Source organism: Phragmites australis, chromosome 7 (genome assembly GCF_958298935.1).
Source record: "Phragmites australis chromosome 7, lpPhrAust1.1, whole genome shotgun sequence".
NCBI lineage: Eukaryota > Viridiplantae > Streptophyta > Magnoliopsida > Poales > Poaceae > Phragmites > Phragmites australis.
In genome coordinates this window covers 10,627,938-10,641,471 of record NC_084927.1, presented here as the reverse complement: position 1 = coordinate 10,641,471, position 13,534 = coordinate 10,627,938, and the positions used below count along the sequence as shown (strand labels likewise).

Sequence of the window (13,534 nt, the reverse complement as noted above, 5' to 3'; positions counted from 1 at the left end):
ATTTCTAGAATAATCTGGAATCCTACCAAATGGGCCTTAGTATTTATTGCTCATGCAAGGTCTTCATACTATTAGGAAAGGTTACCATGTCAACCCCCTTTATTGACTTCGGCCATGTCAGCCAATCCCAAATGCGAGGTAGAAATACTAACGTCACGATAGAAATGTTTTTTTTTGTTCTCTATAGGGATAAGGCCGAAGGTCATACATCAAAGGACAGGAGGCCCAGAGGTGCAAGCGACGGTCCTGAAGGGAACATACGAAGCAAGGAGCTTGAAGCACAGAAGCGATAGCAGAGCTCAGAAGGCGACTGGGCACAAAACGGAGGCCGAAGCCTGGAGGGCAAAGGGATGCGACAAAGAGGCCATCAGCAAGAGAACGAAGGGTGACATGAGAGGAGCATACGAGTCCAAGAGGCTTTGGCGGGAAGACGACCAGAAAGGAAGTTGGCATTAGGCCCCAAGGGTTGGCCATTGCATACGGTTATGGACACGTGTCATGTCCTAGTTGTTGTAACATTGTAACAATGTATTGGTTGTAATACCCATGAAACATTCTAAGAACATTCCAAAGAGTAGGGGCATTAATGTAATGATGATTGAGCTGGTTGAGGTATGGCTATAAATACACCACCCGACTTATGTGATAGGAATGAACAATCAATACACCACTTATTGTTAGTCTATTGTGTGAGCATTGTTCTCTATGTTGTGACTAAGATCCCAACACACACCTAATTGTGGTATAACTGGTTTGATCTCTTGGCACTACTAAAAAAATCCCTTCACTGCCAGTCCATAAAAGGGTTTCACTACCGGTTTTAGAGCCGACAGTGAGCAATGGGCAGACTATCACTGTCGGCCTAGGGATCGACAGTGAAGGGGTTATCACTGCCGGCTGAAGGCTTCAGCCAGTAGTGATAGTTGGGTACCAAATCGATGTTTTTGGGGGCGAAAAAATTGAAAAAAAAAATTGCACCCGAGGAATCCCACACCCGCGCAAGTCACAAGTCACGCGATTTTTCGCGTGAAATACACACGCTGCAGTTCGTGGCACTCGAACCCAAAATATCTCAGCTCGCGCGATATGTCCTTACCATCCCACCATATAAGTACTAGTGATACCATTAGCATATGCAATCCTTTTAACATCTTCTGTCTAAAACTTCAAATGATTATTTGGATATGTAAATGATATCAAATGAAAAGGTGTTCGAACTACAAAGTTGTAGATCTCGTTGACGGCTACAATTTTGATATAAAGTTTGTTCCCATCTGATTTCGTATGAAAAAGTTATGAATTTTTTAAAATAAGCTATCATCCACTATCACTGCCGACTCTAGCTACAAACCGACAGTGATACTATCACTACCGGCTCGTGGCTAGAGCCAGCAGTGAAACCTTGACTATCACTACCGACTATAGCCACCAACCAGCAGTGATACTTGACGACTATCACTGCTTGCTTTAGCCACCAACCGGTAGTGATAGTCAAAGTTTCACTGGCGGCTCTAGCCACGAATCGACAGTGATACTATCACTGCCGGCTCGTGACTAGAGCCGACGGTGATAATCAAGTTTCAGTGCCGGTTTTTTTTCGAATGACTTTTTAGTATCAGTCCTTGATACAAACCGGCAGTGATACTCCATCACTGCCGGCTCGTAAGGAACCGGCAGTGATGGGCCGGCATATAACCTTATTTCTGTAGTAGTGTGGACTCGAAACTCAGTTAGTTTCTTAGCGAGTGCCTATTTTTGTTATAGATTTGTTTAGAAATGGATTATCATAAATTGAGTTGAGTTACTCAAGCCATTTAGGATGTATATTCCTATAGTGCACGTTGGTTGGGAACTGAGTGATGGCAACTACAAAGACATTTCATTGTTTGGTCTCCTTTTGTCTCTCTGTCACCCTTCTCTCTTTTCCCCTGCACTTGGTGGGTGGTGCAAGGTATACCAGCTAAGCGCTCATAGGTTGCAATGAAAAATACAAATATACGCGGTAACATCAAGCACAAACTTAAGGTATGAAGATGTGGATGCGTCATGTGAGCGCCACTAAATGAATACGTTGGGAGTAATACCATATATTGATTTCAAATGGGTTTCGAAAAGGAGGAGGAGATTATTCGCTAATTTCCTCATAATTTCTTCATTTTTTTCATTAGTAAAACGGATCTTATATCCGTAACCGGTAACGAGGCAGGGAGGGTAGAGAACGAAGGTGGATAGCATGAATAGATAAATTATTTGAATTTTAGTGATTTTTATTAGATAGAAGGAGACTAGGGGAAGATGTGATGCGTGAGCCAACTAGTATTGTATATAGTGGAAAATTTATCATTCTGCCATGCTTTGATCCTTTTTGGCCACGACCTATGCATCCAGTGGCAGAGCTAGGATTTGATCGCTAGGTGTGCCCGGTGAAAATTTTCGAATCCAATATATAAATATAAATTTTGTTAAAAGTTTAATATAAATATATTAAAAGTTCTCATCATCATAAATTCAACAAATAAATTTAAATTTATAAAAAGTACAATATAAATAGTCCAAATATGAAATTGTCAGAAGATAGGTGGCTAGATGTATTAATCTATTAATATAGAATTGAAATGACAGGACCAATATAATGACCTGTAACACAAGGTAAATGTAAACCAACCAATAAGCAGGAGTCTTTTTTTTTTCTTTTTTGATCGGAACATGCAGGAGGTGGAACATATAAAGCAAAACCCATATTTTTTCAGCATAACATACATTCGGTCGGGTCAGCGGCCATGGATGGTGGCTCAGGGTGGCGGGTCGACGGCAGATGGGGATCAGGAATGATGTGCCGCCATCACACGTGGAGCTGTTGTCTGTCGAGTTGGGCCTTTGACCCATGGTCGTGGGCGGGGCCGCTGGTAAGTTCCAAGTACTAGAAAAAGATCAAAATTACAAGGTAGTCTTGGCGTACCCCGACTACCTGTAGCTCCACCCATAGCTTCTTCTCTTCTCTATAATCTAATTCGTGTGAGGTTTCATCGCAATTGTGTAGCCATGTCAGCAGTTACATCTGCATCCATCGGATCTCACCATGGAGAGAATTCAGCTGTCAGATCCCCCATGTGAAGTTTGCATCTAGATCCTTCATGAAGCATTGAATCGCAAAATCTTGGAATCAAGGCCATACCTGCACTGCCTTCTAGCCCTTCATCTTCCCCCACTTGTCGGATTTTCCACATGCGATGTCTGCCTCTCTTCTTCCCCCGTAGTCGCCGCCCTTTGGCTACCCCGCCGGTGTCCCATGCACGTACATGCCCTCTTCTTCCCATGCACGTACATGCCCTCTTCTTCGCCTCTCCCTGCCCATCACCGCTCCTCGCATCCACGGCTCTATACTGGCCCTTGTACCACCACCTACCCGCACTGCCCCGACCCAAGGCGATGAGAGGAACACTTAGGCGGTGCCAGCGCCTCTCGTCGTCACACGTGTTGTTGTGGCCGCAGCCATTTCGGCCACCCCGCTCGCCTCTCTCCACCGCTAGGTCACCCTCTCCTCCTCATGTCATCCTCTCCCATCGCTGCAAGCAGTGCCCGCGCGTCGAAGGCACTGCACACCACTGTCTCTCCCACCACCAGCCATCACAGGCTGGTGCTCCCCCGCTCTCCATTGCCTGTGCACCCTACGTCCCTTCTCTATCTGCCCGACACGCCCACATTGCTCACATCAGGTGTCACTCCCTCCGCCTCCCCACCTCTCCTCTCTTCTACCTGTCACCGCTACATGGTCCTACAGCCAGCATTACCGACGCTCATCGTCCTCGCTCGGCGATCGCATTGCCCTATCATGAATCACCTCACCCCCCGCTGACACCACCGCGTGCTATCATCAGGCCCTCCTCGTCACAAGCCCCACTAGGTGTTGCCCTCCCAATGCGGTCGCCTCTCCGTGGTATAGCCAAGTGCCTCCTCCGCCCTCGTTGTCCTGTAGGAAATCTACGAGCCCCTCTGCACCACCAATCACAGCCTCCAAGGCAATAGATGTAGCTGCCATTGAATGCTTACAAGGTGCTCGATCAAATTCCCTTGTGACGACCTTGAGTTAACCCCTCACTCTCAATCACTATCCGATGACCCTCTCCACACCACCTACTAACAACTTGTCCTTGTCAAAGGGATTCCATTTTACCTCTTTCCCATACCCAGAGGATGTTCCACCTCCATCTTACCACCCCCACCCCATTTCATGGTTCCGTACAGAGCAGAGGATGAAGAAGATTCAATTTTTTTCTCTAACCTACAAATGAGTCCTAAATAAAGATGATGTCTACTTCATCAGTTGATTGATTTGAGTTTATTTCATTTTTCAGATGCAGATCAATTATAGCATTTCATTGCAACAAGTGGAGGGTACAAAAAGAACACAATAGTTGTTCCTTTTTTTTAGAAAAAAGATGACTACATAGCACAACAAGTGGTAAACTCAGTTATCTTTATCCATTTATTTTTATTCAGTTGCAGCAGTATATTTAGAGCACAATTTTTGTTCTTCAAACATCATTTGTGGATGTACCAGAACCAATAGTTATATTAATCTCCTAATCAGTCCTTTCCTGCTCCTCTCTCACGGTTGGGCATGCTGACTCTCCATGTGTTCGATCAAATGCTTTTGCACTTTTTGTTTGGTGGTTGTGAAAAATGTTAAAGTTGTTAGCTATACCTACAAGCTATAGTTTCAACGGAATGAAAGATTGCAGCTTCTGTGTTCAGTTTAAAAATATTTCATATTTTTTCTCCTGATGGAACTTTCAGTTGTTTTACGAAGTTCCAAGATTGGGATGGCATAGCAGGTTTATTTGGGTTATATTGTCATTTACATTGTAAATGCAACATTAATATGCCACCAAAAGGTTGGCACTTCAAAAAATACCACCCGAATGAATTGATGCATTTTCCCCTTAATCTAATGTTGTTTCATAAACATAATGCTATTATCATTATATTCCTATCAATTTCCAAATGTTTGACATTTTTGCATGTGCAAAGTTAGTTCAATTCTGTTTAGGAATGTCACCATAATTTCAAACATCATTGATTTGTGGTTATAGATGATACAAGGTCATAGATAACACAAGGTGAAAACATGTACAAAACTATCTGTAGAAAGGATTTTTCCCAACTACTTAACTAGCTCTTTAGTACCTATACATTTATCAAACTGCTGTATAAAAAATCTTATTCTAAAAATATTTGCAGATCTTGCCAAGCTTCATGCATACAAACTTCACTATCATGGAGCAGCCTGCTTCTGCAGATTCGTGATTCACAAGTTAAGTGCCATCATGTGGCAATGTAGATTTGCAATAGACTTTGTAGTGTTACTTTGGACAGGATTATATATGTAAAATTCCATTTTAAGTTTCTGTTTGTCACCACTCTATCATTGAGTTCCTACTAACATGTTGATTGTTACTAATTTTAGCCATAAAATTATTAGGCAACTAAGCCGATGATTCATTTGCTTATTGTGGAACACTGTAGCATGGCTTGCTACAATGCTACTATGTGTTAATCGTTTTCTGGTTTTCACTCTCTTCGCATCTACCACATCTGATCAATTCGTTATTGGTTATTCAGTGAAGACAGTAATGACACCTGCATTATCCATTTGTTCCTTATGTAGAATTGATTTTTCTCAGCATGCAACTACAGTTAAAAAGTCAAGACTTGGGGAAATGAAGCTTGAGGACTCATTTACACGCTAATTTTAAGCAATTGGTTGCAGCTGATGCACTTTTTTAGCTGGGAGTCTATTTGGCAGCAATTGGGTCACTACCATTAGACAATTTGGGAACTATTCTCACACCACATTGTGAAAGAGGAGTAAATATGATCATATACATGGTTTCTTAGACATATGTCCCTTTGCAGTTTGGATGCAAAATTGAGCTCTGAAGTTCATACCCTAGAATTAAACCTGAAGGTGTATCCTTCCGGTCTACATTTTTCATATGTTTCTTCTCTGTTACTATGTCCATCCTACCATTGTTCTAAAAGCGCTTTTTTAAGATGCTGCTTGCTGTGACAACTGGTAATTACAAAAGAAAGTGCCACCTACTCAGGTAATTGAAGGGCTATAGGTATTAGGCTGTCGTTACAACTATTCTGATTATATACTTTGTTGATACAACTATTTCTGGCAATACTAACAGCTTACATACCAACATAAATTAGTTTGGAAAGCTGGCATGAAGCACTACAATCCTGAAGACAATACCTAACATGAACTCCAAAGATACATAGAAGAATGTGAAAATGACATTTTCCAAAAAAAAAAAACCTAATGTTGATAACTATCCTGACACAGTGTTCCATAATAATTGAGTAAGTGTTGTGGTACCCTATGTTTTCTACTATTATTCTAAAGCTCTAAGTATGAGATAACATATTTTAGTAGGTTTGTTATCACTCTGTCGTTTACATCATGATAGTGACCTTGTTTTCGAAATGCTTCTGCTAAACAGTCCATGGCCATATTAATTAGGTTGCTAGGGATTAATGTTGTGCCAAATAAAAATGATTGGAAAAAAGGATGATATCCCCAAATAAAATAGTAAAATATGTCATCCCCTAATAAAATTCTGACTGAAATAGTTTGATGGTTGCTTTATAAGATGGCTTCCTCCTACACATCGTAGGCTGCAGTGCTATATTGCATTATGTATTCACCATTGTTACCATTGTTGTTCTCCATTTTCTATTTTCCTTTTATTATCTCACTCTCAGTGCACCTTGACATCATCATATATTTGTCAAACTAGTTAAATACCCGTGCGTTGCAACAGAAACAAAAATTACACACGATGATATCAAGCATATGCATCAGCTGTTGCTTACATCAATGAATCTAAAGTCTCTAACCACTGTTCTTGCCCTGCAAAAATTCAATCATAACCTATCACTCTACGAATAAAAGTGAAAAGGTTTTGACTGTATATGCCCTAATGGTCTTAACAGAGTCATCATCTGGAGGAGCTATGAGAGCCATGATTCAAAACTTCGCTCAAATTCATTAAAGTAGTACGGTCCATCAAACTTACACAAGAAAATTTGCCAAAAATCCAGGGACAACTCCCTGATTACTCGCAACTCTGCAGATGCTTAACTAACTGAAAATAAGGAACTCACGTAATTGATTCATCCAGAGGAGAGGTTACTGATATTACACAAATAGGTGAAAGGAAAATGCTCAAGTATCATCTGTTGGAATTAAGCCCGGTGTTCATATTGGTAGATGCCAAGTCCCTGGCTTAAAAGTGGCACTAGTACCTGTTGGTTCAGAAGACCTGAATTGAAATAATTGAGTTTGAATCAATGTAATAAAATGAAACAGTTTGTTGCTTCTCTTTTAGCTCCCAAATCAATGTAAATAGCATGTCATCACAAGCTACAGCATTTGCAGAGAAAACATACTGGAACACACCATCATTATCTGTTGTAGCATCTTCTATATCAGTTGCATCGTTAGTCCTAGATACTTCCTTGGGTCCTTAAAAGTGTTGATAGAAATGTCACCATGCTTGTCAAAAGTACTCACACTTGTATTCCCAATCAGAACATATTGAAATGAGATATGTTACCTTTCTGCTGATCTAGAAGAGTATCAAGGAACTGCTGCTTTACAAAACTTTGGAGATTCAGCTTTCCCTGCATTTGGAGGAACATCAGCAGTCAAACAATCAAAACAAAAAGAGAAAAAAGAAATAAAAAGCAATATGAGATCTCTTTCCCCCTTCACCAACACAACAGGGTGAAACAACACAAGAAAATTAAATGATAATATGAGGCACGGTATAACTATCAAGTATCACGACAAGATATCAAATGATGTGAAATAATAAATTTACTTTCTTCAAGTTTTCCGTTGGCAACACTGAAAATTAGGAAGCGCAACAAAAACATTGGTCCAAAAGTGGTGCTGTCATACAGGAAGGATACTAAACAATCCATTGGAGAAAATCCCCATAAAGCTATAAGTGCAGATAAGAAAGGATCGAAGTAAAGTGTACCAGAAAGAACATACCAATTTTCTTGATTGGTCGGACACCAGCCTTTCTTTCCTCTTCTTTCTTTTTGAGAACTTGATTGCACAAAGATTAAATATATTAGTGGAGAAATCCACAAATTATTGCTCATCAAAGTAAAAAAAAAATATTATGGACTCATGAATAACCAAGGCTAATGTAGAATTACACAAGTGAGGATCTTGATTCTTGAATAAACAAAACTTCAATAAAGAGGTTGTCACACCATAATAGAAAACATATGTTGTATGAATAAGATTTTACACTGCAGTGCACCTAAAATGAAAGCTTCACAGATGCAAACGTATACAGCACATAATTGTTCTATTGTAATTGTAATGACTGATTTGTGAACAAAGAAGTTAAGACAATAAACCAATTGGTCAGCAGTTAGCACTGGATGGATCAAAATAGAAGAAGCAGACTTCATCAAAATTTGCTTCATGAGGTTAGCGAGCTAAATTTTAACTGCATGTTAGTTGAAAAGGGCAACAACAGTGCTAGTTACTTTTCTTAGTTCTCTAACAACCAATCAGACACAAAAGTAATTGAATCTCCATGTTAACATTCTAATTTGTTGGTGGAATGACTAAAATAGAGATCAAAGTTTGTAGGTGATTATGTTTCAACCTCTCGTGTTCAGGACTCTAGCCACAAAATATGATACAGTTTCCATATGTCGTATAAACAAAGCTGAACATCAAATAGAAGAAATACACATATGAGCACTGAACATCAGCATCATCGCGTGACGGGAATCATCCTATGCAGAACCCCAATGGACTTCCATTCCATACCAACCCATAGTAAATCAAAAGTACATAGGAAATAATTGCACCATCAATTCGATAGTATTTACTCAAGTAGGAGCCAAGAACATTCATATAGATTCTACTTTCATCGTGCAACATGAACAAAGAATTGAGACCAAGTTTTAAATGTATTTTGATCTGATGGCATCCCACATGACAGACCATGCGAACAGATCAGGAATAGAAGAACCATTATTGCTGCTCACCTAAGTTTACCATGAAGCTCAACCCTAAACCTCAGTGATTCAAGATCATCAATGACAATGAGCAACAACAGCAATGAATTCAAGATTGAGTATTGGATCAGTATAAAACTCTTACAAGTTAAAACCCATAAAAACCTGATCAAGCTAACAACACGAAGCCATACATAAACACAAAGAAACTTGAAGGCCCTATCTAGCAAAAACCAAAGTAATGTTCCTAAATCTACAAGTTCAGGGACCCATTCCAGATCGATGAATCCAAACTTGGAAGGCATCCACATGAAAATCAAAAGATGTGGGGGGGGGGGGGGGGCAATAGCCTCCAAAATCCCAAAAATGTGAGCTCGATCAATCAATCCGCCCGTCCGTCCAAAGTCCAAACCCCAACCAACAAGTGAAATCGCAAGAATGTAGTAGCACAACACATCCCGATTCACGCATGTACCCCAACTGAAACAACCTCCCAGCCACCCCAACAAGCCTAAACCCACTGAATCTAACCACCCAGCACAAACCCTAAGGTAATCAACCAAAACTCTTCCCCGGTCCATTTCCTACCACTGATGCCCCCTGCCCAATCTGACAAAACGAACCAAGCAAGCAAGCCCTCGAGGTGCGAAGAGCTGCAGGAGGCTAGGGGAGTGACAGGCTCGGTGGGAAGGTGACCGGCGATGTGCGCCCGAATGTGGCGGCGCTCGGAGTCTGTGGGAGGAGTCGTCAATGTCGGGCCAACGGAGAACCCATGCGCTCAAACGGAAGAGGAGGACCCCGCAGTGCTCACCATGGCTCAGATTGAGCATGAGGAGATCGATCATGGTGGTTTTGTCAGTGAAAGCTGGAGCAACTCGCCGGAGTGGAGGAAAAATGGCGACGACGCGCGAATCCGATGGGAGACGGTGGAATTCGGTCAATGGAGCATCGTGCAACCTCCCCCTGGGCTCTTCTTTGCTCAGCGGAGGCTGAATTGTGCTCGGCATTGCAAATTTGGGTGGCAGCACGTCTGACTTCCTCTGCAGCGGGCGGCTTTGCTCACTGTGCTCTATGTGCGGCTGAGGGAGAGTGAGGAGGGAGAGAGAGCACAAGATGGGGTGGAGGATAAGGAGCCCGGCCTCATGGGTGCTCGACGCAACTCCATTGGATTGGGGAGGGAGCGAGCAGGGAAGAGGCAGTGTCGCTTGGGGCGGGGATCAAGGGAGGGGAGACGTGGGACGGTTACGGAGATCAAAGAGGAAACGAAGGAGAGCGAGCACGATGTGTGAAGATGGGAGGAGAGACCACCTTGGGATGGGCGGCAGGATGTTACGTTTGATACGAGAATCAAGATGTATTTTTTAAGGAGCAGTAATAGTAGAGATAGAGTATTTCCTTTTTTTCCATATTGTATAAATAAAAAAGGGAAAACCAGCCTATACATGAATGAATAAAAGGATAAAAGGAACACTATTTTTTTACATTGAAGAGTCCACAGTATAATAAGTGGCTATTCCCTTTCCTGCCTTACTTTGTAGACTGATAATTATTTTCAAGCTGCGTTGTAAGTTTGTACAAGGTATCTCAAACTTACTCTTATTTGTTCTGTGTTATTGACATATCTAATATGTGTTGTTCTGTATAAATATCTTAGAGCCTCCGGATTGCAGACGACTTTAAATACAAGATTAACTTATATTATGTACTGTCACACTGCTATTTATAACTCAGTTTTTACTATATTTCAACATGTTTAAACTTAGTATATAATGTCTCAACATAATTTACGTTTGTACTATACTACTTCCTATAATAGTACTCTATTATGTAAGACTCCCTCTAGGTTGTATGTACCACGCTTGATTTGTCTTAACTTATGTTGCTTAATATAATGCTACTCTTCTATGTAAGACTCAATATATAATCTATTTTAACCTTTAAGCATCTATTATCTCCTCTTCTTCATGTTTTCATATCTTTGATAACTAAAACAATAGTTCTGCCCTCTCTCGACACATGTCCCTCATCAATTCATATTTTCAATCTATTTTCATAGATATAGGGATATATAAGAATTGTTAGATCATTCATCGTACACATGTTTTTTATTTTCACCAACTATAGCAAACCAGGTTCACACACGCTACGATCATCGGCAATTGGCGCGACCATTTGGGCTGACGTGACATCATATGCATGTTTGAGACTTCCGCGCCAAGGTGTGAACCTAGGACTTAGCTATATCGGCGTGATTCTCACCAAAATTAGCTGGATCGGCGTGATTCTCACCAAGATCTCTGGTGTGGACCCTAGAATCAAAACTGTAAATAGTTCTGCAACGGGTTCATTCTCAAAATTAGAAGAGCCAAAGGGTCATTTTATAAAAAAAAAGTACCTCATACGATAAGGCTCACATGAACTATAAATCCACTCCTGTATTTGTCTTGAGGATGTACCAAACACTTATGATGATAAAACAAGCATAAGAAAAAAAAAGTAAAGTGTTAATGTCATAGTAGTACTTCGTTTATTTCTACCAGTTTGGTGCGCTTTTATTATTTTATTTTCTATAATGATTGTGTAAATTCAAAACTAATTTTTAAATTTGCACAAAAGTTATTGAAGAGGATCTAATAAAAATGATCTTATACAAGTTATCTGATCATAGTGTCATAGAAGAAGAGAAAACTCCTAATTAGGGGTTGCTATTATGTCTACTAATTAGAAAACACTAAATTGCTTAGTGTTGAACAATTTTAAACTCCGTTTTGCCTTCAAAATGGTAACCGCACATTATATGGTCGAAATGAGAGGGGCTACGGGGTGTGCCAACAGCAGATGAGAATCCCCTGACGTCACGCGTCATCGCTGACATATGGAGCCAGACCACGCGTCAGTGACGAAGTCACCGTGACGTTAACATCAGAGGATTCGGATTCGCCAAAAGCGTGCAAATGTTCTAAGTGTGCATCTTAAACGGCAGATGTTGCATTGGTTCCCTTATTGATGCTCTCTTTGTTCTGAGTACTAATTGGCTGTGATGCATGGACACTGCGGCCGATCACCGTGTCTGACACGGATACGGCGCGTATAGGTGTCCGGCACGTGTAGGCAGATTAAAGGACCAAAAAAATGAAAAGAAAATTGAACAGGTGATACAGACAGACACGGAGGAGACACGGCGAACCCACAAGCTAGGGGAAAATGGCCCAAGCCCACTAGAAGTAACTCTAAATTCCCTATCTCATCTCCACGCCACATGTTGCCCTACCGTCCACCTGACTCACTTGCCTCTTGCCACCGCTGAGAGCTCGCCGCGTTGTACAACAGGAGAGGTCATTGGGCCGCCGCCGGGAGCTCACCGCGTCGCTCAATAATAGGTGATTGGTGAGCCTGTTCTCTGAGTTCGCTTTCCTTCTGTCCATGATCCCACACGCACGGCAGCGATGCTGATGAGACAACACTCCACGTGCTCGTCATGACCCAGGGACGCGATGCGCTTTGTCTACCGCCAAAATTTTGCTCCTCCTTTCTTTCCTTTGTTTGTTGCTGATGCCGCAGTCTGGACGTCTGGTTGCCGATCCAACTGAGAACTGACCCTCGGGTGCCTAATTGCCTAGTGCCTACTATTCTCTCCGGGTCTCGTTGCCGATCCAACATGGATGGGAATACCTCAAATGAGACAGCAAATGAGCAAGGCAACAAACCATTGTGAATCATGTTGAAGTATAGGTGGTAGTAGGGGAAATGTGAGGTTTAGGTGCAAATATTGCAACCGAGAATATAGTCAAAGCTAACTCCTAAGCCTGCAGAAGATTTGGTCTTTGTACACAATAACTTGAGACTTCTTTCTAGGAGATCGGAAGCTTATAAACAAGGGGTAACAATAATGTGGGATGTAGGAGGAGAAAACTATCAATCACTCAACGGTGTTGGGATTCTTGAAGTGGCTGATCTCTCAAAGGGCCTGAGTTAGAGAGTGTCTTTTGGAGGTGAAGACCTTGTGGAGCAAGTTGAGCTAATCTTTTCTAAAAATATTTGAATCATGTCTCTGATCTTGTCTTTCGCGTTACATGGTGTAGCAAAAATAGCCCTATTAGACTATGATTATGATTTTGGTGATTAATAATAACATAGTCATTGGGACTAACATGTTTATCAAGTATATGCTTTAGTAGGTCTCATGGATGCGACAAAAGAGAAGTCACCGAAGCCAGAACAAAGAGAGCAATGAATTAGACTTGTTCCATGAATTTTTATGCGATCAAATGGAATGGATTTCTATATAATATTGTAGATCTCTTCACAAGCTTTCCATAGAGCCAAAGATCATCAAAATCGGAGTTCGGAGCGAAAAGTTATGCCCAAAATACATAACGCTATTCTGCTGAAATTCTGCCTAGCCGGATAGTCCAGTGCTCACATAAAAATTAGTCCGGTGCTACATAGGATAATCCAGTGAGTACAATGAAAAATA

General features: G+C 41.3%; 1 long non-coding RNA gene across 1 annotated transcript; it reads right to left on the bottom strand.

The window, feature by feature from the left end:
* Window positions 1–7,052: 7,052 nt before the first annotated feature.
* LOC133923976 (uncharacterized) lies at window positions 7,053–9,397 on the bottom strand. Its single transcript, XR_009910700.1, has 4 exons — window positions 8,069–9,397; window positions 7,626–7,692; window positions 7,469–7,534; window positions 7,053–7,331 (listed from the first exon to the last, which is right to left on the bottom strand). It is a non-coding gene; the product is annotated as an uncharacterized LOC133923976 (long non-coding RNA).
* Window positions 9,398–13,534: the final 4,137 nt, after the last annotated feature.